At 38.1% G+C, this 27,826-nt stretch overlaps 1 protein-coding gene and 1 long non-coding RNA gene across 6 annotated transcripts in view; one reads left to right on the plus strand and one right to left on the minus strand.

Annotated features, from left to right (window-relative positions):
- The window catches only part of LOC139083007 (uncharacterized), a 37,306-nt gene extending 11,692 nt beyond the window's left edge, over positions 1–25,614 (minus strand). Inside the window, exons 1-9 of one of the 4 annotated variants that reach the window (XR_011539457.1) lie at positions 25,414–25,614; positions 24,804–25,120; positions 22,213–22,334; positions 21,228–21,332; positions 16,844–16,902; positions 16,083–16,248; positions 15,312–15,407; positions 14,642–14,785; positions 7,177–9,280 (exon numbers count right to left, since the gene is read on the minus strand). This is a non-coding gene — a long non-coding RNA (uncharacterized lncRNA). Of the gene's footprint in view, positions 1–7,176; positions 9,281–14,641; positions 14,886–15,311; positions 15,408–16,082; positions 16,249–16,843; positions 16,903–21,227; positions 21,333–22,212; positions 22,335–24,803; positions 25,121–25,413 lie in introns of those variants that run through there. The other 3 variants (XR_011539458.1, XR_011539460.1, XR_011539459.1) reach the window with 3 other exon arrangements.
- The window catches only part of GRM3 (glutamate metabotropic receptor 3), a 226,929-nt gene continuing 223,919 nt past the window's right edge, over positions 24,817–27,826 (plus strand). The window contains exon 1 of one of the 2 annotated variants that reach the window (XM_070617326.1): positions 24,817–25,531. The gene's annotated coding sequence lies outside the window, so the exon portion shown is untranslated. The remainder of the gene's footprint in view (positions 25,532–27,826) is intronic. The other variant, XM_070617327.1, reaches the window with a different exon arrangement.

Consider the following 27,826-nt stretch of genomic DNA (forward strand, 5'->3'; position numbering starts at 1 on the left):
TTCTTCTTGAGGAAAGGCAGTCAGTCTTTCCCCAAGTGTCCTGAACATAGGATAGATAAATAACTACTGGTTATTTGAGAGCACTAACACAATAGATAAACCTCTAGTTAAACTAATCATGAAAAAGAGAGAAAACACAAATGACCAATGCTAGGAATGAAAGAAGTGATATTACTAAAGACTTTAGAGACATTAGAAAGCAATCAGGAAATATTATGAATAATTTTATATCAATCAATTTGACAACTTTTATGAAGCAAATTCTTTGAAAGATTCAAATTTCCAAAGCTCGATGGAGAATATATAGATAACTTCAAAGGCTCTATATCAATCAAAGTATTTGAATCTGTAGTTAAAAATCTTCCCACAAAGAGTCTTAAAACCAGAGGTCTTCACTGGTAAATGTTAGCAAAAATTTACAGAAAAATAATACCAATCCTAAAACTGAAAATTGAAGAGGAGGAAATAATTTCCAATTCATTTTTTGATACAGTATTATTCTTATTTCAAATCCAGAGTTGCCACAAAACAAAACTTCATGCCAATATCCCTCATGATCATCCATGCAAAATTTCTTAACAAAATTTTAACAAATCAAATCAATACATTAAAAAAAATGATACACCATGACTTAGTGCTATATATCCCAGAAATGAAAGGTTGGTTTGACATTTGAAAATCAATCAATGCAATTTACCGTATTCACAGACTTCAAAAGAAAATCCATGTAATAATCCCAATAAATGACGACACAGCTTTGATAAAGTCTAACGATAATCCTGGTAAAACTCTCAGTGAACTAAGAGTAGACGGAAACTTCCTCAACCGGATAAAGCACCCATAGAAAGAACCTGTTGTTTACATTATACTCATGGTAAAGAATGAAAACTTTCCCACTGAGATTATTAACAGGGACAAGGAAGCTTACTGGCTCTAATCTGGGCAATAAAATAAGAAAAGAGAATCAAAGACATACACATTGGTCAGGAAGAAGTAAAACTGTCCATATTAGCAAATGACCTGATTATCTACGTGGAAAATCCTATGGAATCTACAAAAAGCTATTAGAACAAATAAATGAATTTACCAGGGTCAGTATACAAAATAAAGAGTATTTCCATGTACTAACAATGAAAAATTGGAAATTGTAAATGAAAATCAATAACACAATTGCATCAAAAATATGAAATACTTAGGGATGAATCTGACAAAGAAATGCAAAGCCTATACATTGAAAACTACAAAATATTGTTGAGAAATTAAAGAAAACGTAAACAAAGGAAGAGGTATAATGTGTTCATAAATTGGAAGTTCAAATATCTTTAACATCTACTCTCTCAAAATTGACCTATAGATACAGCACCACCCCAATCAAAATTCAAGCAAGGCATTTTTGTAGAAAGTTACAGCTGATTCTGAAAGATTTGAACATACTTTTTGTCAAGGAAGATAGATGAAGAGCAAATAAGTACATGAAAAAATGCTTAATATCATTAGTGATTAGGAAAATTAAACTAAAACCCAAATGATACAATAGTACACACCTATTAGAAAGGCTAAAATTAGAAAGACTGAATCAAGAGCTGTCAAGGATGTGAAGGAACTGGAAATTCCATACACTGGTAACTACTTTAGAAAATTCTTTGGCAGCTTCTTAAAAATTTATCCATTCACCTACCATAAGTCCCAGATATTCCACTTCTAGGTGCTTACCAAGGAGGAAGGAAAAAAGCCTATGTCCAAACAAAGAACTGGAATCAAATGTTCATAGCTGCTTCACCAGTAACAGCCAAAAGCTGGAAATAATCCAATGTCCATCACCAGGTGGATGTATAAACAAATGGTGGTATATTCATACAATGGAATACTACTCATCGATAAAAGGAATGCCCCACTAATACATCTATCAGTACTGAAGAATATTAAAATAACTGCTGAGTGGAAAAGCCAGACAAAAAAAGTTTCTATTCTATGATTCCTTTTTACATAAAGTTCTAGAAAATATAAACGAATCTACAGTGAACAAAAGCAGTTCAGTTGTTGCCTATGGGTGTTGATTGTGGAGAGGTGTAGGAGAGAAGGATCACAAAGTGAAATAAGGAAATTTTTCCATGAATGACATGTTCAGTTTTTTGACTGTAGTGATATTTTCACAGGAACACGTGTGTCAGAGCTTACCAAATTGTATACTTCAGACGTGCAGTTTGTTAAATGTCAATTATACCTCAATAAAGTTGTTAAAAACAAAAAGAAGGTCCATAGCTAATAACATGAAAAAGTGTTTACTATACATCAATTTTTAAAAAGTCTGTGAAACAATATGTATATTATCATGCTAATTTTCTACAAAAATTAGGTACATATACATGTAAGCCTAGAAAACACCTAGAAATAGAGGTTTATGCTCAGAGGCGGCCATATAGGAGAGGAGGAGGAGGATTGAGGGACAGCAGTTCACTTTCTGCTTTACACATATAACATTCGCACAACAAGAAAACTATTATTTTGACATTTAATTTATACAAATAAGTGGCCTTAGAGAAATTAGGACTGTCTCATAAATGCTTTACCTCTTTCCTTCTCGTTCCTCATTTACATTTGATCAAGTATAAAGATTATTTTTTTATTCCAAGATCTGTAGCAATAAGTGGAATATTTGTTTTCGCTAAAGTTATTGTTTAATTTTTACTGTTTAGTCTTATAGTCTTGGCTACTCTAAAGTATATATGTGGTCTTTAGATTGAAGAAAACTTCTGAACATGAGGTAAAGAAAGAGAAAAGTAAAAACAATCATAAACTAAACCTGCTTAGAAATACTATTGTTCATTTCAACTAGTAGTAAGCTAAAATCTTGGTTAAACATTTAGACCCTGGTATATATACAGATGGATTCTGTGTGTGAGTGAAATCTGAAATAAACAGAACAAAATAGTTAAAACAGCCAAAGTGGCAAATTTAAGGCTCAGAAATCTGGCTGCCTCTAGGGTAAAATTGCATTTCTTTCCAGGGAAGCTCACACCTTGAATTAATGAGAACATTTGGATTTTTTTTTTTAACTTTATCTCCATTTGATATGTAACAGACCAAAAAAGAAGGAACTATAAAAAATTATTCCATGAATCTTCACCAAAAACAGCCCTAGGCTGACCTTTTTAGAATATAGGTCAATTTAAGGACACAACAGATTCCTTACATATCTAAAGAGCCAACATTTCAAAGGGCTTACAGCCTGACAATATTATATAATTGTTCTAAATTAAAAATGAGCTTTAAATGCTGAAACAACCTATAGAAAATAAAAGAAACCTATGATTCCTGCCTAGACAGTCTGTTAAAGAAATCATTTCTCATTTAGAATAACTTTGCAACATAGTCAATTGCCAATTTAACTAATGGGTTGTAACAAATAGGTTTTGTTCTAAAAGTTAATTTGCAAATGTTATTGTTTGGAAATTGGAATACGTTATTTTCGTTGCTTAAAAACAATGCTAGATTTAGTTCCAGGCAGGCCACTAAAGCCTACTTAGTGCCTAAATTAATACATACAGCATATTCTCCAAGTACTATAGAATAGAAACAGCATCTTAACTATTGATTTTCATAACTAAATAAATGACAGAGTTCTAACTTGGAACCTGAGAAATGCATCATCACCTGCTAAATGGCAGCTAGGACTTCCCACCTCCTGCATATTCCTCTCCCTAATCCTAAGTAGAATCAACACACAAATCTACAAAATGCCTTTACCTTGTTGATTGTTTTTATCCCCCAATAGAATGTAAGCTCCAGGAGGGCAAGGTGCGCACTAAAGAGGCAGTTCTTAACAAAAAAAGGTAGTGGGGATGATAACTGTGTAGAACCAACATTATAATTGAGAGCTTGAGTGGGAAATGATGATACAAAAGATACAAAGGAAATGAAAAGCCATTAGAAACTCCAGGAAGCCATGATTCAAATAGAGGATAAGGCTTCAAATTAGACTGTGGGCTTTAAGGAAAATAGAACACACTCCAACACATAGACAAGAAGATTAAGAAGCTGAAAGGTAACAAGGTAATGCAGACATATGTTTGTTCTCCCAACAAGGAAAAAAAAGGCAAGCAGAAACTCCAGGAGACAAAAACTGTGTAAGAAGATTGCTTTTACAATACCACACAAACCAAAATGTGGCATGATTTTCAGCAACTGGTAGAATTCAAAAAGGAAGAATACAATTTAATTTGATACCAGACATAGGGATGAACCTTTGAAATTCAAGAGAACAGACTATAAGTTGAGAAAATTACTTTTCTTGTCATTGAACAATACTGTCATAAGTGTAAGCAAATTTTTTATTAGTTGTCAACTTTTAGAATTAATCTATAGACAAAACATCATGTTTAAAAAATAAAAAGAATTTGAATGTTATCAAACTAACAACAGAAATGTAAACATATGTGTGACAAAAGTTGGGAGACAGAAATGGGAAATTAGGTGGGCAAAAGAATAGGAGGACCAACAGTCTTCTTATAAAAAGTACAGATCCAAAAGATACTGCCTACAGTGGAAAGAATATTATATCTATATATCCTATAGTTAGAAATTTCATCAAGAAAGAAACTAGAAAAGGATGATATAACTATGTTGAGGAGTTAGCAGGTGAAAAATGACAGAAGTGAGTTAGAGGCCGGCCTTGTGGCTGAGTGGTTGAATTCACGAACTCCACTTCTGCAGCCCAGGGGCTCACCAGTTTGGATCCTATGCACAGACCTAGCACGGCTCATCAAGCCATGCTGAGGTGGTGTCCCACAGAACAGAACTAGAAGGACCCACAACTAGAATGTATAAATATGTACTTTGGGGAGAAGAAGAACAAAAAAGATTGGCAGCAGATGTTAGCTCAGGGCTAATCTTTAAAAAAAAAAAAAAGTGAGTTAATCCTCTTCTACCATAATAGGAAGGAAATAATCACTTCTAGAATTGATAAATCAACAAATAGCAGTGTAAACATACTGTTTTTAAGGTACTAGAGGACTCCAAAACAAAGAAACGATTAAAAGAGATGGCCCCGCTGAGCTTCATGGTTGCTCAGATAGCTAGTTTTTATCATAAATGTTTCTGTGCTATTTGACTTTTCAACCATTTGTGTGCAATATTTTGATTTTTACAAATATTTTGTGTGATAAAGGGGAGATAAGCAGAGCACTTGTATCCTCAATAATATGCAGGAGCAGGTTCAGTATGAGTTCTGAGCAGGACTGTATAAGCCAAACTATAGTTTGGAATTCCAGGAAATCATAGTCCTTTAGGAGCAAAGAATCATGGTGTCGAGGAGAGTAAAAAGCACTTAGGCTGTTCTCTGTCCAGTCATACCCAGAGAATCCAGTCCCCACTGATGAGCTGAACACTTCTGTAAAAGTGTTTACCTACTAAGTAGATACCTCAAAAAACTTAAAAGCCACAAGCAGTGAGTCGAATCTCTGAAGAACAGCCTCTCCCAGTCCCCGCCATAAGAGCATTCTCTCCGGTAGACTTTCTCTGTCAGTATAAGCTAAGCAGTTCTGTAGGGACTTTCATCTATAAAAACTGGTCTTGCTTCGGAGATGAAATTAGCATGCATTGTTTAGTTTTTTAAAATTATTCTAGTTTCAGACTTTGCAGATAGTCTTTAAAAAAAAAAACACCATGTGTATGTTAGACAAGTAGAAATATTAAAGAGGCAAAAGAAAATAACAGAGTAAGGGATAATGTGTTCACATTTTAGATAGCGTGTCCCGGGATTTTATTGTAAAAATTGAAGGAAGTGAAGTAGTTGGTCCTGTGGGATCTGGGGGGAAAGGGAATAACAGCTGCAATGACCCTGAGAATGGAGTACATCTAGCGGGCTCAGTATAGCTGGAGCAGAATGGTAGTGAGGGGCAATATTTAGAGATTAGACGTAAGAGATAATTTGGGGGTTAGTGTGACTGAAGAAGTAGAAACAGATCATACAGAGTCTTGTTGGACTTAGTTGAGACTGGGTTTTTACTCCAATGAAAGGAGAAAGATTGGAGATTTATGAGCAGAAGAATGACATGATGTGATCACTCGGACCACGGGGTTGACATTATCTGAAAACGTGCAAAAGCAGAAGCAGAGAGACCAGTGGTGCTGATGAGAAGTGGGTAAATTCTGTTTTTACATTGAAGGTAGAGCTGATAGGGGAGAAAGAGAGGAACCACGTATTAAATCAAAATTTTAAAACTGGAAGAATGGAGTTGCCATTGCTGAGATGTAGAAGACTCAAGGAGAAAAAGGTATTGGAGGGGGCATGTCACGAGTTCAGAAATAGGGGCCAGCCTCGTGGCTGAGTGGTTAAGTTCGTATGCTCCACTTCAGCGGCCCAGGGTTCACTGGTTCGGATCCTGGGCATGGACATACACACTGCTCATCTGGCCACATAGAACTAGAATGACCTACAACTAGGATATACAACTATGTAGTGGGGCTTTGGTGAGAAGAAAAAAAGAGGAAGATTGGCAACAGATGTTAGCTTAGGGCCAATCTTCCTCACCAAAAGAATAAATAAATAAAAGTTAAGAAATATCTGACTAGAACAATTCTTTCTGGGTAAACAGAGATCATATCCATATTTTCACAATAATAAAAATCTGAGAGAATCAAAATATTTTTTGGTAAATGGGAACATGACCATTTTGAGATTTCTAATGTTACTAATAGTATCTTTTTAGAGTTGTTACTAGGCCCGTTTCTGGAGTACTCTTTTCCTGTCCCAAATAATGTATTGGAGAATCTACCTGTTACACAGCAATTAAGCATGCAAATGAGCAGCTCATTTATTTTGGTGCTGGGAAAATATCATTAATCAAATTTATGAATGCAATGAAATCACTTCTTCCATGTTTATTAAAAGTCATTATGAAAATGTTATCTCTGGGCTCAGTTGACAGTTTTCAACTTAATGTGGCTTTTAATCAATGGCAACAAAATCAATTATGTCACCAATAGCCACTTTAAGGAAGGTAAATTACTGCCAGTCAAAGTGTTTTCCCTTGGATTTATGTCTTCACAGAAAAAAAAAATTAAGACAATAAAAAAAACCTTTAGAACAATATTTTCTGTAGAGGTAGCACTGTGTATTGCAAAGGGTCCTCATTGAGGAGGAAAAAAGCAGTCTGAGTTCCGTGGTTTGCTTCATTCCAGCAGTGTGAACTTTAAAAGTCACCTGATTTTATTGAGCAGCAGATTCTCGTTCTTCAGAATACTTTCTTATAGCTTTACTGTACAGTATAAATGTAAAATGGTATTAGTCTTATAAATTACATTTAAATTTTTTTACAAATACAGGTAATTATTTGTATTTTTATCACAGAACCTATTTATTTATTAACTCATTCAAATATTATTGCTTGGTTAGTGTCAAACAACCTTTGAAATAAAGATCTTCATTTACTTGGGAAGCACAGGTATGTGTTCAAGGCAGGTGATGGATGGATGGGTGGATGAACGGACCAATAAATGAACCAATCAAACAATAGTGTGCCTGAAACTGCTTTATAAAATTTTAAGTGTTATTCTAATGTTGATTTTGACTACTCACGTAAGAGATCCACCTGCCTTCATAATATACGTGTTTCCCTCTACAATAATGGGAGATAATAGATTTTAGATTTTAAAGATTGATAGTACATCAATTAAATTAATTTCAAGCCACTCTGCCACCTTATGAGGAAATTTGATACACTTTTTTATTTCCCATCCCAAATTATATCCAGCCATAGCACTCAGTATCTTCTGTCACAGGATATACAATATGATTAAATGACAACACCAAAATTCTCCAACTATAAAACGGAAATAAATATATGTCCCAACCTAAATATTTTGTTGTTAGTGCTGTTGAGTTGATTCTAACTCCTAGTGACCCTGTGCACAGAAGAGCAGGACCCAGCCCCGTCTTTTTGTGCCATCCTTTCATCTTCACACTCTATTAGAGAAAATGCTCTGCTGCTATTCAGAGGTTTTTCATGGCCAACTTATTTGGAAGTGGGTGGCCAGGTTTTTCTTCCTGGTCTGTCTTAGTCTGGAAGCTCCTCTGAAACCTGTCCACCATACGTGACCCTGCTGGTATTTGAAATACTGGTGGCATAGCGGTCAGCATCACAGCAATCTTAACCACTAGACCACCAGGTCTGGTGAACCTAAATACAACCCTCATTGTAATTTCTTAGGAAGAAATTACAGTCAAAAATAGAAATTATCTTGTAATTCACAGTCAAAAGAAATTAAGTTCTATTGCCCTTATAAATTAAAATCCCTAAAAAATTAGTAGTCCCAAATTAATCCTCCTCAATTTCTTATTCCACTCAATCTCAGCAGAGCGAATTCTCGATGCTGGGGAGAAGTAGCTTTCAGCAGCTCTAGCCTTCATAATTCTTTTGAAGACTTAAGACTGAAAATATTTATCACTGAGTCTCTCATGAGATGCATTTTTAAAGTGTTTAAAAAGTTAATAGGGCATACAAGATTATTACAGTATTTGCCCCAAATCCATTAAATTTAGGGAAAAAACCATTACCCAGCTTCTAAACATTATCGCAGGCAAAATTATGCTTCCAAATTCAAAACTCAATAATGCCAAATACCACAGTAGAGCCTCAACAGTATCTGAGGGAAGGAACGTGGATAAAGAGAATGTTGGTGTCAGTCTGGCCAAGATGCCAGTCAGTCTATGAGAGAGTCCCAGAATCCACAACCCGTGAGATTAAACTCAATTTCACCAAAGCGGTAATGATAGCAGTAAATTTATCAGGGAAAAATTATCCAATTATACCATTCCCATCCTCAAGTTGCTTTTTCTGTATGTTGGTTTTTGCAATGTTGGAAAAATTGCAGTAGTGGTAGACTCAGTCTTTTAAGGTGCCTTTCTTTCCCATTCAGTGTATTCAAACCCTCTTCATTTTTATTTTTCCCTTGAGCTCTATGTTTCTCGCATCCCAGTGTTGAATTGTCAGCACTGTTCAATGATACAACCTCCAAAATGACTTGTAATGGATATTTTCATTCTTGTGTCTCATCAGCTATTTCTGCAGCCTCTTCTTACACAATACTTAGGCTTTAAAACCGCCTCTTAAGAAAATTCTGCTTCTTCTTCCCCACAGTTGATTCAGATAAATAATCATCATCAATGGACTTCTGTATGACGTTTGCTGTTGATACGCATGCCCTGCTCTTCGTAGCCAAGTAAGGCCCAATAATGCTTCTCAAAACACTGTCGTTGACCTCACATCTGTTAAAACGACTGTTATCCAAAATACAAGAAATAACAAGTGTTGGAGAGGATGTAGAGAAAATGGAACCCTCATACAGGGCTGGTGGGAAAGTAAAGTGGCGCAGCCACTATGGAAAACAGTATGGAGATTCCTCAAAAAATTAAAAATAGAACTACCATATGACCCAGTTATCCAACTTCTGGGTATTTATCTGAAGAAACAAAAACACTAATTCAAAAAGATATGTGAACCCCTATGTGAACCCCTATGTTCAATGCAGCATCATTTACAATAGCCAAGATACAGAAAAAAACTAAATGTCCATAGATGGATGAATGGGTAAGAGTGGTATATATACACAATGGAATACTATTCAGCCATAAGAGAGAATGGAATCTTGCCATTTTCAACAACATGGACGGACCTTAAGAGCAATATGCTAAGTGAAATAAGTCTGACAGAGAAAGACAAATATGGTATGGTTTCATTTATATGTGTAATCTAAAAAACAAAACAAGAAAATAAGCTCATAGATACAGAAAACAGATTGGTGGTTGCCAGGGTGGGGAGGAGTTGGGGGTGGACAAAATGGGTGAAGGGAGTGAAAGGTACAAATTTCCATAATAAAATAAGTAAGTCATAGAGATGTAATGTACTGCACAGCATGGTGACTACAGTTAATAATATTGTATTACACATTTGGAAGTTGCTAAGAGAGTAAACCTTGAAAGTCTTCATCACAAGAAAAAAAACTTTTTATGGGGACTGATAGTAACTAGACTTACTGTGGTGATTATGTCACAGTGTATACAAATATTAAGTCATTATGTTGTAACCTGAAATTAATATAATGTTATGTGAATTATACCTCAATTTAAAAAACAAAATACTGTAATTCTTGTCATTTTCCTTCATGATTGCCCAAAGGCTCATCTGACACTCTAACAATTCAATTTTTTAAAACGAAGTTTTTTATGTCAGAATAGTTTTACATTTAAGGAAAAGTTACAAAGATAGTACAGAGTTCCCATATACTCACACTCAGTTTTCCCTATTATTAACATCTTACATTAGTATGGTACATTTGTCACAAGTAATTAACCAATATTAATGCCTTATCTAAAGTCCATGCTCCAGTCAGATGACTTTAGTTTTTACCTAACGTCCTTTTCCTGTTCCATGCTTCCATTCAGGATACCACATTACCTTTAGTCTCTTGTGTCCTTTGATGCCTCTTGGCTGTGAGAGTTTCTGACTTTTCTTGTCTTTGATGACCTTGACTATCTTAAGGATTACTTAAGTAATAATTGAATTTTTACTTAAGTTAGTTTCTTTCTTTCTCCATTTGGTGTAATAGTGGCATTTGCAGAGTTTAAATAACTTCTTTTTATTTGCTTTCCTTGTGTTTTTCTAGTCAAGAAGCCTGTTTTTCTAACATACTTTTCTAGATTTTATCTTCTGGAGCCTCCCACAGTGAGAGATATTAAATCAGCAAGTCTGGGTCTGCCCAAAGTATTTTGTCTATTTTCTCTTCTTTTGTCAGGTAATCCCAACTATTAGAATATCTCTCTTTAGACTGACATATGGACAAAATCTCTGTGTATTTTTGTTCTGTCTGTCTCATTCTTGTTGTGCCTTCCTACAGAATGCAAATTCCATAAATTTCTCAAGCATGTTTCCTCAAGGCAAAGGGAATACCTGACTGCCCCCGTGTAGTAACTCACTAATGGTTTGAATATTTTGGACATCTCCCCGATTTTTTCTTCTTAAATGTGTCCAGATTTCCTTGTAACCAAATGGCATAGTCATCCTAATCTTCCAGGTATATTTATTCAATTATCCTCACAAGGGATTCTCTATCTTCAGCTTTAAGAAGATAATCTCCATATTCATTTGAATCCTAGTTCCTTCCAGCATAGTCATTCAATCCCACTCTCTGAGATCCTGCTATTCTCTCTCTGTCAGAATTCATTGAGTCCCAGTCATCCTTTCTGTCCTAGTAATAACTAAACCAATATAGCTCCTTTCTCTTTATCTTCTTTAGAGAATTAGGCTTAGATTCAACTCTTTTCCCTTTTATATCTGACTCTCATGACCTTTAGGATCTCATTTTCTGGGGGCCGGCCCCGTGGCCGAGTGGTTAAGTGCACTTGCTCCACTTTGGTGGCCCAAGGTTTCACTGATTTGGATCCTGGGTGTGGACATAGCACCATTCATCAAGCCACACTGAGGTGGCATCCCACATAACACAACCAGAAGGACCCACAGCTGAAAATACGCAACTGTGTACCAGGGGACTTTGGGGAGAAAAATAAAATCTTTAAAAAAAAAATCTCATTTTCTCCTTCATATTTGTCTACTCTGTCAGCTAAAATATCAACTTTTCTAATAAGCATCTCCAGCTTCTTTCTCCAGCTTACTTAGCCAGTTTTCCTTTATTTTGTTTTTAACTAATCATTCCAGTTGCTTTTTAATTGCCTGAAAAAACTTGATTTCTAGAATTAAAAGGCACAACTCCTTTGAATTGCCTTCTTAGATTGTAGATTTGCAACTATTTAACTTTGAGCCATATCTTTATCTTACCCCAGGAGGATAACATAGTCTGTTCATAAAAAGGGCTTCCACTCATTTTTAGCTATTCATTCATGAAAATCTACCACACTTCTCTGGGAGAACTCATCATTTGTGTCTGTGAAATTGAGATCTATAGTGAAAGTTTATTCAGTTAACAAATCTCAAGCCAAATTGAGACCACATAGTTTATTTCTCTACACTTTTCTTTCTTGGCCTTGAAGGCAGGTGACATGAGATATAGATAAACAGAATGTGGGTCAGCTGGGCTAGCACTACCTACACAGTTCTGGCACAAACATTACAAAGCTGAAAGCTCACTAGCGTTCTGTGGAACATGCAAAACTCAGCTGCCTTGTAGTTTAAAAGAAACAATATTGTTACTCCTTCAGAGGTGGAAAAGGGCTAATCTTAACTCAGCTTCTCCTGAAAGACCAGGTCAAGCTGTGCCTATGAGTTTCAAGGTTTTGCTGTTGCAGTCTCACCTAATGGCATCCATATCCAGGAATGCTGAGGTCACCTGTGCAGCTGGAGTTTGTCTAAGGCACAGGTGCTTGCAGTCTTGCCCAAATAAAACTGTCACTTTCCTGGGACAAACTTATTATATGCTTCAATGACCCATCAAAGTCAAAATCTAACCTGGCTAATTTACTAAAGCCTGAGGCCTAATGCCATCCACCCAGGGTGCATGAACTAAAAACCAATAATAAAATTGCAAAAGAAGCCATATGGCATGCTATAGTGAGTTACCACCTACCAAAGTCAAAAATCCATGACTCCCACTCCTACTGCTTGGTAAACCAAAACCCAAAGCCACCTTCTTGGATCATTTAGGGTTTTGCTTTGGCAAGATGCCCCTATCTCCACAATTCTCTTTCTACCTAACTTCTACTCCTTACCTATTGTCAAGGTCTCTAGTAGTTCAAGGTACAAGATCTGGGGGTTTGCAGATTTAATATATAAACACTTTTTCCCCCCACCGAAGATTAACTGAGAGCTGATCAAAAAGTCATGGGGGACGGAGATGCCCTCTTTCTTACTGAGGAAATGGTTGGGGTCATAACTTACCTATGAAGCCATAACCCATTCCTAAACTGCGCCCCAAGGTCAGGCCATCTAGCATATGTTAGTGAGAAAAGCAGAATACCACATTTCATTTAACAAAAAACATCAAGTTTGTAAGGCATACCATTATTTTACGCATTGCTAAGAAAGAAATGAACCCAGCTGTCATTTAAATTAGGACCTACCATTAATCTTAAAGTGTATATTTATTCAGAGATTCTAAGATGTTAGAAAAAGCATCTTAGAATTGAAGAAATATAAACCAGCATCTCTACAAGTAGGAAGATCCCACCCATAGTAAGTAAGGGGAAGCAGTTAAGCTGCACAAGCCCTTTTCTCCCCTGTGGGTTCTTGTGATGATGGACTCCTCCCTTGGGGAGCAGGGAGAGAAGGCAGAGAAGCCAACCAGAGTTGTCCTAATTCTTGAGTGTTTGGAAAGATAAAACAAGGAGAAGAGAGATTTCCTCACTCAACCAAAAAGTAGTGTTCCATTTAAAGAATTTGCAATAGTGCAAAAGATGATGCCAAAAGTAATCTCTAAAACCTTTAATATGGAAAAAAACTTGTCCTTCATAGAAGAAAGATTCTAGAGGAAAAAAATTATAAGTATAAAGTTAATATTTATTTTTAAGGATAGGAAACTATATTACTACATGGAAATGTCAAGAGAATAATTAAAGCATAGCAAACATTTTGGAACTGCTATTTGCAATCTTCAAAAACTGAACCAGCATTTTATTCAATCAATGGAAATAGGATCTAGAACTTGATTTTAGCAAAAGAGCACAATTTCATATTTGATCTAATAAGTTTAATCAGTCTTGACCATTTGTTTATCTGAATGGTCTCGTGGTAACTTTCCTTTGAATCAAACATATCATAGTCTTAGTCTTTATAGCAAGAACAGATTGCTCATTTGCTACTTTGTATCGACTAAACACATGTTTGCTCAGCATCATAGACAAAGGGACATGCGAGGATCTTCTGAAAATAACCACAAAAGCAAATTAATAACCAAGTGATGGAGCCTGAAGGCCTCAGAGGTATTATATAAAGGCAATATTGCATGGTTATTAAAGACATCATCTTTGGAGTCAGACAGACCTAAGTTCTAATATTGGCCCCACTACTTACTAAGTGGGCAAACTACTTAACTTCACTTTACTTCAGTTTCTTCATCTATACAAAGCAACAATAATTCCTCCCTCTCAGTGTTGTTATATGCATTATAAGGCAATGTAGGTAAATGTAGCACAGTGCCTGACCCATAGAAAATGGTAAAAAAATAAACAATTTTTATCATGGGAGAATACACAGTTCAGATACAGCTCCCACACAAGATGAATACTGTTTGACCACTATAGAGGTTATTATGCAGTGCAATGGGTATTGCAGGTCCTCTGCCTTCTGGGCACAGGGTAGAATTGCATCTCTGTCTCCCTTGCTGTTGCCGGGATTAGTTCTGCCCAATGAACTATAAGTAGAATTTACGAACTTCTCTTCCTGGAGAGAGCATTTAAGTGTTGTTGGGAGACCCTCCAGGTCTTTCTTTTCCTTTGCTACAACTGGCAATGTTCCATACAGTGGCCACTCCAACAGCCTGGGTCCCAGAATAAGGACACATAAAGCAGAGTCCCAGCCAATCCTTGATCAACATGTAGTATGAGTGTTGCTTTAAGCCAATGAGAGTTTGGAATTGTTATTACCAAGGTATAATTTATTCAATCTTGAAAGATACACCTAGTTAATCTCACCTCTAAGAATCAGGTGTTTTGGGACCAGCCTGGTGGCACAGCAATTAAGTGCACACGTTCCACTTCTCAGCGGCCTGGGGTTCGCCAGTTCAGATCCAGGGTGCAGCCATGGCACTGCTTGGCACACCATGCTGTGGTAGGCATCTCAAATATAAAGTAGAGGAAGATGAGCACGGATGTCAGCTCAGGGCAAGTCTTCCTCAGCAAAAAGGGGAGGATTGGCAGCAGTTAGCTCAGGGCTTATCTTCCTCAAAAAAAAAATCATGTTTTTATGATTACATTATCACAATATCAACTTTTATACATCCTACATCATCCTTCTATGGTTATAATCAAGCAGGTTGTTGGCAATATTGTTGAAGTTCATTCACTCAACAAATATATTCCAGATACTGCACCAGGTTGCAGGCAAAGAACACTGAACAAGAGGACATGGTACCTTTTCCCATACTTTACTACAAAGTTGATTGGACCATGGGGCAGGAGGAGATCACAGACATTAACAAAAATATTCTTATAAGATTTTTGCTTGATTATTTAATTTTAGATTACATAGAGATCTATCATCACCATATTCCCAATCATTATATTCACAACAGGTCTATAACCCCATTGATTTCCAAGGTATCGAAACTCAGTAATGGTATCACTCCTTAAAGCTAAAACTTACCTGGGAGAGGTAATCGTTACCTGGTTAAGCTCTTGGTACGGTGGATTTATTTGATAACACTTTTTATACACTGCAAAGCTACTGAAGATTAAAGTCCTGTGGAAAAGAAAACTTCAGCAGACTTTGGAGAGGGAACGAAGGTTAGGCTATGAGGAAAAATTGAAATGTAGAGTCCCCATATGCACGGAGTGGCTTGCAGTGAGGATGGATGAAGTAGAGAAGCAGCGTCCAGTGAGGAAGAAGTACGGAGAGGCAGGGGGGATATTGGAAGACAAGCTGCATTAAAAATCAATTCACTCGATTGAAGTTCTAGCTTCCCTACTCATTTGCTATATGACCTAGAATAAGTCGCTCAACTTTTTTTAGCCTTGGATTCCTCATCTAGAAAATACGGACAAAAGATTTTTTAAACTCAAAGGGTTCTGGTAAAATCTAGAAGTGAAAACATTTTGAGAACCCAAAAGTGCTATTCCAAGGAAAAACGTTAATAATGTAAATATGGAGGGGCCTCTGTGGAAGGTTTTGTGGACTCCACAGATTGACCACAGCTATTTCTGCAAGAGGGGACACAATGGAAGAGGTCAGCAGTTCTTATCCTGTAATAAAGTGACAAGGCTTTTGAATGTTTTACTTTCTATATAAACTAACGGGATCCAAGGGTGCTCCAAGAATGTCGCTCTTATTCACCTGCATTCCAATATCCTCCTTCAGTGGAAGAAAAAGGAATTGACTTATAGCTGACAGTAGAATTCAGAATAACTTTAGATATACCTTCGAGAATGACAACCAGCTGGAACATCATCTGACACGGGTTCTGGGCAGAAAAATGTTTGAGAAGCACTGGACTAGCTCACTGCTCAGTGAGACTTTTGTTGTTCTTATTCAGCAATTTCTGATCTATACACGTTCTTCGAACATCAGTCAAGGAAATCACACCCTTCGAGGACAGATGGGCAAGAGTCAGGATGGGTGAGAGCAGCATTATATTGGAGGAGTAAGCTAAGGAACAAAAATAACTCACTTAGGGCAGAGAAAGGGACTTGTACTTTCTTCCCTGCATACCTTAGGTAAAGAATGACCGCCTCTCAATACACTCTAATCATTGCAACTAATAAGAGCACTGTTATTCTACAACTTTTAGAATCAAAATAATTATGCTTTAGGAAAATTAGTGAATCTCAAAGTAAAGATTTGTGACTAACTAACACATAATTTTAATAAACATCTCCCCTAGAACTTTAATCCAACCCCTCTTTGCAGTCTGAGACATTCTAGTTCAGGCAGTATGAATCGTTTTTTATATCATATGCTACTACTAATTTGACACTATATCTAATTGAGGTACATGCCCTCAATGACTGAATCTCCACTACCAAATTCAACCAGAGAATTAGAAACAATTGCCTAATTAAGGTTTTGACTCAATCGCTAAGAAAATTCAAGCAAAACATGGTTAGCCCGAGAAAAAACCTTTCCTGAAAACTCGAATTTCTTTTATTAAATTCTGGCCTAGAAATGACAGCGAATCTTACCATTTCACATTTCCATTTAGTGGTGTCTTCACCCAGAATCATTTCTTTCTTAAGGTGTCCTCACACCAGATCAGAGGAAAAAAAAATGTTATTATTCAGGACTTTTATTCTCTTTATGGAAAAGATTTCTCTAGTGGATACATTGCCTTTCACACCAAAAAACTGGATTCGTTTTATAAACGTATTATTAAATATTGTTCAAACATGTGAAAGAAGGAAAGGTTAAAACAAACACGCTAAAGGAGGAAATAAGGAGATAGGGAACAAAAGTTTTTTTGTTTGTTTGCTTATCTTTTTAATGAAGAGAATATTTCCAAAGTAGCAGGATAAAATAAATAAAAAAGAAGAATACTGTGAATTAGAATAAAACAAACTGAAATATAATACTGAGAGCTGTGACGTCTTGCACAGTCATGAGGGCTATGGTTGGAACATTCCTAAAAATAGGGCTCCATATTGATTGAAAGCCTTTCTCTGGTATATGCTGCACAACACCAAGAGCTATATTGAACCAATCTATCTTGCCTACCCAGGACATAGCACAACACCTGCCAAGGAGTAGGCCCTCAATAAATATTTACTGTTAAATGAATCCCCTAGAACAGAAACACTGGAGGCATCTCAATGTGTAACATGCATGCTTCAGAAGTCGACACATAATTTTTTTGCACATTTAAAATGCATTTAATATTGCTGGACATTTTCCCAAGGAGCCCTACTGGCATATCTGTGTTTGGAGTTTATACATATACATATCAATACAAGTAGTTTGAATTGCAATTTAGTATTTTCTTTAAAAGGAGACATACTTTTTATGCCCTAAGAACTTTAAATGATATATATTGCTTTCAGATACAGAAGGAGCCAGGTATTAATGTAATTAAGAACAGGTACTACAGTAGTTGACCTTGGCCAAAAAGGGTCACTTGGCCACAGTTTGAAAGAGACCAAGGAGTGAGTCAACTCCAAACATTTTCCCTTCCATAGAAGATCCATTCGTGCCACCCCACTTTCAACTTAACACTTAAATTATGGAGTGGAAACTATCTCCAGCATAGAAAAGCTTTAAATAGAGGGAAGCAATGAGATTGCTCCCTAAGTCAGACAGTGTTGGCTGGCTGGTCCCACAGCCAATCACATTCACCCTCTTTCTTGATGTCTTACAGAGGCTGAAAAAACTAATTACACACTTTTCCAACCTAATTTGCAGCTAGGGGCAATCATATGAAGAGATATGGCCAGTTAGACAGAAATGATACTATGCTATGTGGTTTGGAGAAAGATTGTGCATTCTTGATACACAGGGCAAATATAGCTTACACTGCTGATCCTGCTTCTTCCTGACTCCTGAGTGAGTGACGTGATAGCTGGAGCAGCAATATTGCAACATGAAGGAAAAGACAGAGATGCTGACTCTGACAACATGAGTCACTGAAGCAATACCAAACCTGCCTATTTCCATAGTCTTCATACGTGAAAATAAACATACTAGAAAACCACTGTTTGTTTAATTGATTGTTAGTTGGGCTATATGTCATGTGCAGCCAAAAGGCATTTCTGACTAATATGTTCCCCTTTCTCACATATGTATGTTTCAAAGTTTAGTCTTAAAGTGGAGTCCTTGTGGAACAGTAGGCTCTTACTTTGGACATTATACTCAAAGGCTTTTTGAGCTCAGGATTTTTATCTTGAGTAATGCATAGTGGCCACTTCCTTAGGTCACTCTACTTCTTAAAGGGCCTCTCTTATATATTCCATCATGCCGTATTTTTAATGATTTGTCGACCTTTCTGCTCACCAATAACAGAAGAGAAATCTTCAAGGTTCCTACCTTCCATCTTATCTCCTTGGTATCCTAGGTACTTGGCTTGGTGTTTGGCACATGATAGTTTCCAATGAATGTTACTTGAGTTCATACATACAAACATACATAACTAATTGGACCTTGCTCTGAACTGAATGGCTGACTTAATGCATGACCCAATCAACATGTTATCATATCCAGGTATAAAAAATAGATTTAAATTCTCAGGAAGGAAATAATCAATGTAAGACCAAAATAAATAACACCAACAGATATCACATCTAAAATGTATAATAGAAACCTTTGCCAAAATCTCTGAGAATCAATTTATAGGTGAAAAGGCAAACTCAGTTGACATGCTTTCCTCCTTCTGAACTCCTTATGTGTTTGTGCTCTGCATCATTTATTTAGACTGGAGTCACAAGTCCAGAGTAACAGCAGTGATTCTACCATACCTTATCTGTGTAAATTAACTCCTCCAAGCAGGGGCTGTGCCAAGAGGCTTGAATTCTCCTTTGATGCTCATAACCTTCATCACATTCTATTATCCCCACCCTTCAAAAAGAAGCTATTTAAAAAAGATCTAAAAGTAAAAATAATTTGCTTGTTATGAAAGTACAGAATTGAGACAAAACGCCTAGGAATGTCTTCCAACCATTTAACCTTCCATTCATCAGATGCCTGCGGAGCTCAATAACATGTCAGGCAGTTTTAGGCACTTGAGATAGATAAGTGATAGCAAAAACGCCCACTCCTTTCATAAAGTAGATGAACCAGATTAACAACTCTAAAACCCTCCAATACAGAAATTTGGGAACACATGCTATATCCGGCACTCAGTTTACTCAACTATAAAAAAATAAGTCAAGGGGGCCATCCCTGTGGCTAGTGGTTAAGTTTGGCATGTTCCACTTCAGTGGCCCAGCTTCAGTTCTCAGGTGTCGATCTATACCACTTGTCAGTGGCCATGCTATGGGAGCAGCCCACATACAAAAGAGATGCAGATTGGCACAGATGTTAGCTCAGGGTGAATCTTCCTCAAGCAAAAAAAGGAAGATTGGCAACAGATGTTAGCTCAGGGCGAATATTTTTCAGCAAAAAAAAGGCAATCTTTTGTCAGTACAATCTTTTGATCTTTAAAGGTTAATTCGTTCACTCACAAAATGTCTACTGACCAAGTCTTCTCCTCCCAGCCACCACCCCTCCGCACACATCATTTCTGTAAGTACCTGGATATAATGGTAAACATAATCATAATGCCTGTCCTCATGAAACTTCCAGTCTAACAGGGAAGACAAATAAACAAGTACTTCAATTTCTTGTGATGAGTATTTTTAAAGAATCTACTAATTTTATTAATATTTATTTTTCATTAATATTTATTTAATGATTGAAAATTAAAATCTTCCAAAGAAGATATTTGTGGGTGATAGGTATTTTAATATTTGAACATTCAAGTTTAGAACAAAAATTAACTCAGCTGTTCATTGTACAATATGTGGGACAAAAGCAAAACACATAGTAAATATCCAAGGGCTATTCTTTTTTGTTTTCCTTTGCAAGAATCAGGGGAAAAAACGCAAAAGAATCCAAAGTACTGATCAGAACATTTATACACCTAATAAATGAGGCTAATAAAGCACCACAAAAACAATTTCATTCTTTTCTCACCATTGCCCCTACATATCTTGCCTGTGGGGCTTGTTCTTCTCTATCCCCTTAGGTATAATTCAAGGCTGGTGCGTTGACATTCAGATTCTTCCCAAATAAAAATTTCTCCCTTCACTTTAGTGCGATAAAAAAGAAAAAAAGACAAAGACTCAGGTGGAATTAGGTTCAATACAGAGTAATAATCAAAATTCCAAAGTCCCTCTGAGTTACAGCTTCTCTTGCCCCCAGCCAGGCAATGGCACCTGGCAGGCTCTTCTCTCTGCTCAACCAGCTCCTCATCCTCATCCTCCCTCCACCTCAAGCAGGAGATGGAGCTTTTGATCCCTCAGAGTTGAATAGGTCAGAGATAGAAGGTTTGGGGGACAAGATAAGTCCTGTTTGACCATAACTGATCTGTCATTCCTTTTTCCCTGGACTTAGCAGGTATTCAAAGCTGACTTTCCTAATCCAAGTTTAGTCCACTCTTTAAAGACCCTCAGCTATGGAGATCTCTCCTTGCAGAGTCTGACCTGATTCTGGTGAGGCTTTTGTGACTGGGCACTTACTACACTTCCCGAGGACCTGGTCATCTGTACTACATCAACGGGCTTCTCCTAGCCCCCTGTATGTAAATTAGGAAAGTGCTCCCTCCAGATTGATGAATTACAAAAAGACACCCTCCAAGCAGGTTGATGCAGCCCTGCACAGGAGCACTGGGCAAGCAGCTCCCTCTCTCTCTTCAACGAGGCACTTTTGTGCAGAGCACAAGCCTGCACAGTTGCATTACCACAGCCTTGTGCCCCCACAGACTGTCTCCTGGGATCCAAAGTTGCTCCAACAAGCCCTTCTGGTTAGGACCTAAGAAAACACATCTCCTACTCTGTGCTCACTCTCTCCACACATGGTGTATAGGAAACCAACTCCTTTTACCTGTCATATGTGGGAGTGCAGTTACCCGCCAAGTGCAGCCTCCTTTTCTTTCAGCCTTCTGGGAGACCAATCAACACACAACCTCCTGCATTTTGTATTTTTCTGCTGTGAATTAAAAAGCAGTCTATTACGTCAACTTACTTCCAGGGGAGCATAGCAATGGTTTCCCTGTAGCAGCAGCACCTCTCACTAGCATTGAAGTAAGGGGAAGGCACATACGCCCCCATTCTGCATCTGCATATTTAGAGCATGCCTGAAACTCTCTAAACTCAAATTTCCTACCTCTCTCAGCTCCTTGGACTTTAACTCTTTTATAGTCCACGTGGTTTAAAGATACTGCACTCAAATACAGCCCAAGGATCAGGCACCTCTTGCCTTAGAACATGGAATAGAAGGAACCTCTTGCCTTGGACCTTCTAAGAGTAGCATATTTTTGTTTTTATATTGTGGAACTGTAATTAGAATTAGACTTTACAGATTATCCAAGGGGAAACATATTTTGAAACAAGTTGAAAAATAGATGAGGGATATTTATAAGCAAATTAAATATAAATTTTAACATTTTATATGTATATTATGTATTTACAGAAACATATGTATTCGGCCTCCAGAATTGATCAGTCTTATCCTAGAAAAATAGTTATACAGAGGAATTTAACAGTCACATGGCAGATGAGGCAAGAGATATTGGCCAGATGATTAGAGGGTGCAAGTAACCATATAATTTAATGCACAAACCTGACTCTTTTGAAAAGTAAAGTGAGCACTATGAATATACCCAAACAATAGATGTAAACTAGAACTGTCCCAGACACACTGGGCACCTGAACACCCTGCATGTGATCAAAATAACTTCATAGTTGCTACTGGAGTAGAAACCAGCAAGGAAATTGACTTCTGGATTGAGCCAGTAGAGATTTGCTCCAAAAGGAATGTTAGTGAGAGTGAACTCTGGATCAGAATGGGGATGTGGAAGGCAATTTACCTGTGATTAATGATGGCAACGCATCAACTCTCGGTGTTATTTCTGAATGAAGGATGGTGTGCTTTATGGGCCAAAATGAAAAGGCATTATACCAGAAGTCAGGGCGTTAACCGGAAAGGGTCCTAAGAAGAAATATGATTACTCATTCAAATAAATATAGATGAATTAGTAAAAATTAATAAAACTAATAAAAAATAGGAACCAGAAAGAGTGATCTAGATGTCCAAACACATGTGTGTCCTACTTGAAAAGTATTTGATAAAATATTTGAAAAGTATTGATTGAAAAGTATTGATAAAGATGAACGTGCTATAGCAGAGGTACTTAAAGAGGGGACAAGAATTGTTTAGAAATAGACCCCAGTTAGCATACTTGAGGTGGGGGGAGATATTTCCTAACTGACATGCCATTTAGCCAGCGGTTGTTTAGTCCTACGCCTTGAGGCTTTTAAAAGGAAATTGAAAACAAGCATATGTATGTGCACACACACATACACACACCAACAAATCGACACTAAAAGTTAAAGCTATGTTCCCAGTCAATGATGACTTTAAATTAAATTAAAAAGGAAGAATTAAAGTACAAGACTAATTGCCTTCAATTAAATATTATATATGGCTCAACAATTAAAATACCATTGGTTAACTATAAACTAGAGACTAATTGCCACAACTAATACTTGCATGCTGCTTACACGGTACTTATTAATCTTCAAAATAACTCTGAGGGATGAGCAATTATTATTCCCATTTTACAGATGATGAAACTGAGATATAATGAGATTAAGAAACTTGCCCAAGGTTACACAGCTAGGAAGTGATAGCAATTAAAGATTCAAATTCAAGTAACATGCTTCCTTCCATCAGGCTGAGAAGCCCTTACGTTCATCATTCCTTTGTGCATGTATGGCAGGGGGAAAAAGGGAAAGCGTCCTATGAGGACAGATCTGATAAGAGATTGACAATTTGCTTCAGTATTTCAGTCTCTACACATCACTAACCTTAGTGTGTCAAACAGCCTACATATGTGCTGCCGCGGTGCAGCTCAGCCTATACATCAGTGCTGCTTTTGTGTGCAAACACAGCTAATTTTCTTTTTTAATGAGATGAAAATATCAGATCTCTTCTACTTCTCCCAATCTCAGCTGATTCTGATAAAGTCTTAGAAAGGCAAAATGGTATCTTCCGGAACAATTAAAGAAAGCAAAAGCTGCCAACAAGACTTCCTGTGTGTCTGAAGCCCTTGCAGTGTATAGATCTTTATCTTCTCCATTGTCATGTCATTGCTTCTTGCTGTATAGGTGTCTGTTGGACAGACATTGTGAAAATTCTCTTAAGAAAGTCTAATATGTTTGTGATGAGCAGTACACATTAGATAGCAGTAATGAAATACAAAGGAAGAGTGATTTTGTTTGTTTGTTTTCGCACTGCTATTGTATTCCAGAAAGAATGGTGTTGGAAGGGGAACTTCTAGCATTTTTAGAGATTCACTATTTGATAACACTTTAATGTTTAATATACTCAAGTTTCTAGTTTTAGTGGCATTCACCATGGGACATACAAGCGCACGTGTCTTCCAAATATTGCTGACTCTCTAAAAGAATTAGCGGTAAAATTATTTTTATAGTTGAAATGTTCTGGCTAGGCTACAAAAGAAGGCAGTTGTTAAACAACTTAACATTAAATATTAAAGAATCAATGTAGCATTAAAGCATTAAGTTAATTGTCTCTGGCTACATGTAATTCAGTCCTTGGTTATCACGGAGTTAGTATCTCAGGGTGGAAAAATTAATGACAGTGAAGTTTCTATTTTGAATTAAATACAACGTGTTTCTAAACAAAGAGAGATGCCTGGAAATTTACCTTTCGGATTTTATCTGCAGCTCAGAGCCTATTAAAGCTATTTCCATGTGCCTTTTTCTCTTTTGTGCCTACGTCACCGATTTAAGGGTTTTATTTATTTATTTAATTTTAAGAAGGGAGAGGCTCTGTAGAGAACATTGTGCTAACCACAAATAGGACTAGAGAAGGGCTAATGCGGGGGTGGAAGGGGGGTCGCTGCAAGGGGGAGGTGTGCCAGAATAGAAGGAAAAGGAAGATAATTGAGCACTCCCCTCTAATCTCATTCCACCCAAGAAATTTGGGAGAATGCGAAAAAGCGGCAGCACAGCATTCTTGAAGAGGCGTGGCTTCCCTCCAGGGACTGTCCAATCGAATTCCTTCAGAGGGAGCTATCCCGAGAAGATTGATGAGAGTTGCTAGGAAACAGGAGCGTCTCCCTCCCGCCCTACTCAGAGATTGTTCTGCACAAGCCCTCTCCAGGGCCTCGCAATGTGTAGTTGAGCGGCGTGTGGGGCAGAGCTGAACACCGGCCTCCCAGGCTCTCTCGCTCCCTCTCTGGCTTCGGCTCCCCCTTTCTCATCCAACATGCGGTCAGCCCGTTGCACGGGGACCAAGGAGAGTTCTTCCAGGGCCCACCGTTAGTCCCCTCTCTCCCGCTGGCCAAGAGCTCTAGCAAAGCTTCAAAGTTACAGCCGCCAATCTCCCTGCCGACCCACGCCCCTTCACCCCACCCCTCTGAAATTCACCAACCTTTGCATGCGTTGCCTAAGGATTTCAACAGAGTGAGACGAAGCAGCCAGTAAAACCGCCCTGCCTTTCTGTATAATAATCCTCTCGTCTAGGTACCCTGGCTCACTGAAGACTCTGCGGATACACCCCTATAAAGGGAGGGAGGGAGGGGGAGGGGAAAAGGGAAAAGGAGAACGAGAGAGGGAGAAAAGGAGAAAGAGAGAATGAGGAGAGAATGCCAGAAGGTCCGTGCCTCTGCCGAGAGTCCCAATTAGATGCGATGGTTTCAGCCTGGCCAAGGTGAAGGAAAGTTGCTTCCGCGCCCTAAGTGGCTTTGCCTGTAAAGAGGAGAAAGATTCAGCTGTGAACTGCCCTCCTCTCTTCCGCGGAAGACCACTGGGTGCCCCCTTTTCCCAACCTCCCCCCTCACTTCTCCTCCCCCTCTCCCTTTCCCCACTCCTCACTGACTCGGAGGCCTGGATGCTCTGCCACCGGGCCGTGGTCCAGCGAGCAGCCGGGAGGGGGCGGGGGCAGAGGGCACTGTGACAGGAAGCGGCGCACACAAGTTGGCCATTTCGGGGGCAAAATAAGTTCTCCCTGGGATTTGGAAAGGACAAAGCCAGCAAGCTACCTCTTTTGTGTCGGATGAGGAGCACCAACCATGAGAGCGAGCCCGGGTGCAGGCTCAGCCGCCGCCGCCGCCGCCACCTCGGTCAGCTCCAGTCCCTGCCCGGAGTTGTCGGTGCGAGGTAAGGGGCCCAGAGGAGGACGTGTCCCTCTGGAGGGCGCCCAGCGAGGGCGCGGCGGATCGGGTGCCGCGTGGGGCAGGCGCAGCAGGGAAAGTTGAGGCAGAGCAAGGACCAGTCCCTACAGTTCTGCCGGGGGTGGGGAGAGTGGGGGGCAGAGGCGATGTGGGTGTGCGTGAGTGAGAGTTTGTGTGTGTGCGCGCACGTCTGTGTCTCTGAGAGGGAGGCAGATTTCAGGGCACAGATCTATGGCTAGAGTGCTAGAGGTGGAGGGACTAACTAGCACTCGCAGACCCCCAGAGAGACCAATTTCATTAGCCGACCACCTCCAGCCCTGCTCTGGGCTCAGGATGCCTTTCTATTCGGGGGCTCCTTAGGCTTTGTGCACAGGAAACCTTGTGATGACTGGCTGCCACACTGGCAGTTTCATGTGGGTGTGGAGGTTGCCAAGAGAGGGGGCCAGAGGACAGCGAGACCTGGTCCGTATTGCAGCCTGGATACGCTCTGCAGCCAGAGGCAGCCAGAGGTTTGCTCTCCTGCAAGCACGCTTGGAAAGGAGCCCGAACTCGATGCCCTTTGCTCCTTTCGGCTTGAGTGAAAAATCGAAAACCCAGACTGGGAGCATCTCTCTTCATTGATCCTGTTCCATTTTCTTATCTGACAGTGAGGGCGGGAGATTCGCGATCCAGAAATAGACTAGGTAATATATCCAATAAGCTGTTTCTTAAGGATTTCATTTAGATTTCCTTCTAGTTCCTTCCCTGGGTTAAATGTGAAAGATTATCTTAAGTATAGCACTTTAGGTTGATTTCTTAAGGGAACATGCCCTTACCTTTTAAGTATTTTAAAGTATTGTAAATTTTGATAACAAATAATAAAACTGTACACTTCTAATAATCTGGGGTCAAGCGCTCAGCTAATTTACTAATAAAATATTTCTACTATTACTTGAATAGTGATGTGTGTGATGTATAGAGAGAGTTACATATCGGTATCTTCAGAGTTGAGGATAATGTGAGGTGAGGTTAGTGTAAGTTAAGGACCTCGGCAATAGTTTATTACTTTCATCTCTCTGCTTAAAATCATTTGTGCTGCTTGATTTTGAAACTGCTCAGCAGAGCCATATTGTGTCTCTTTGGAGGAAAAAGGCGTCTCTTTGTAGAGAAATGTTATTCACTTACCTAAATCTGTCTACTTTGGTTTATCTGATCACATATTTTAAGGCTGCTACCTGAATTCTAATTCTTGGTGTAAATATATTTAATATAAGTGTGACAAAACATTTCTATTGCCATTACCCTAAACTCCTGTGAATTACAGTTCCTACCACAGGTGTTTAGGACACTCCAGTTATTAGTTAATGATTCTATAGTGCTATGCACATTTTTTCTCAAAACAGCCCAATAGAATTTGAATAGATTTTGGAAGCTATTGCACACCAGACCTTAATAAAGTGATATTTCCCATATTTCATAATGGCACTGCCTTGTATTTACAAATCTCTCTCACATCTGTAGGTTTTAGCTGGCCATCCTTCCAGGTTCTGATCAGCCAGCAGGAGTACATGTTATTCTGAATAGACATGCCCTAAGGCTGTCTTGATTTATGCTCAGAGTAACACAGGTGCTCAGGTTGGAAACTGAGGATAAGTCTTGAAGCTTATATTTTCAAAAATAAAACAATGAAAATTTCAGACTATCCACATTCATTGGACTACAAAGAAGGATAAGTGGTAGGAATACCTTTTGGTATTGATAAACTCTCACTCTCCCCACCAAAAAAAAAAAAAAAAAAATTCTAAGTATAAAACCTCTGTTCTATGAGATAGATCCTTGCCAATGAAATGTGAAACCTAAATCATAGAAAATTATGCCAACACAAGGAATGGGTTAAATTTGAGGACTTAGGAGAGACAGGCACCTCTCTGTTAAAATTGAATGGTAGTTTTCACACTTCAGGAATATATGATCAATAACTTGAGAAAATGTATGGAAAGCTACATAAACAGAAAATATTAGAAATAATTAAAATATGTTCTATGATTCATTCATTTGTGTATGAAGGTCTTTTTTAAAAGTTGTGGTGTACACATGAAAAGAAACAAGTGTAAGTCAGATGATTTACCCCAGAATTACCAAACATCAAAATGAGCCCATCTTTGATTTTATGTCACTGCAATTAAAATTGGTAAGTTGAACAATGCAAAGATACATAAAATTGAATGATTTTTATTTTTAATGAAATTTAAATTAATATTTTTAGTGAATGAAAGAACTAGGGTAATTGTCAAAAAGTCAC

Source organism: Equus przewalskii, chromosome 4, assembly GCF_037783145.1.
Source record: "Equus przewalskii isolate Varuska chromosome 4, EquPr2, whole genome shotgun sequence".
Lineage (NCBI taxonomy): Eukaryota > Metazoa > Chordata > Mammalia > Perissodactyla > Equidae > Equus > Equus przewalskii.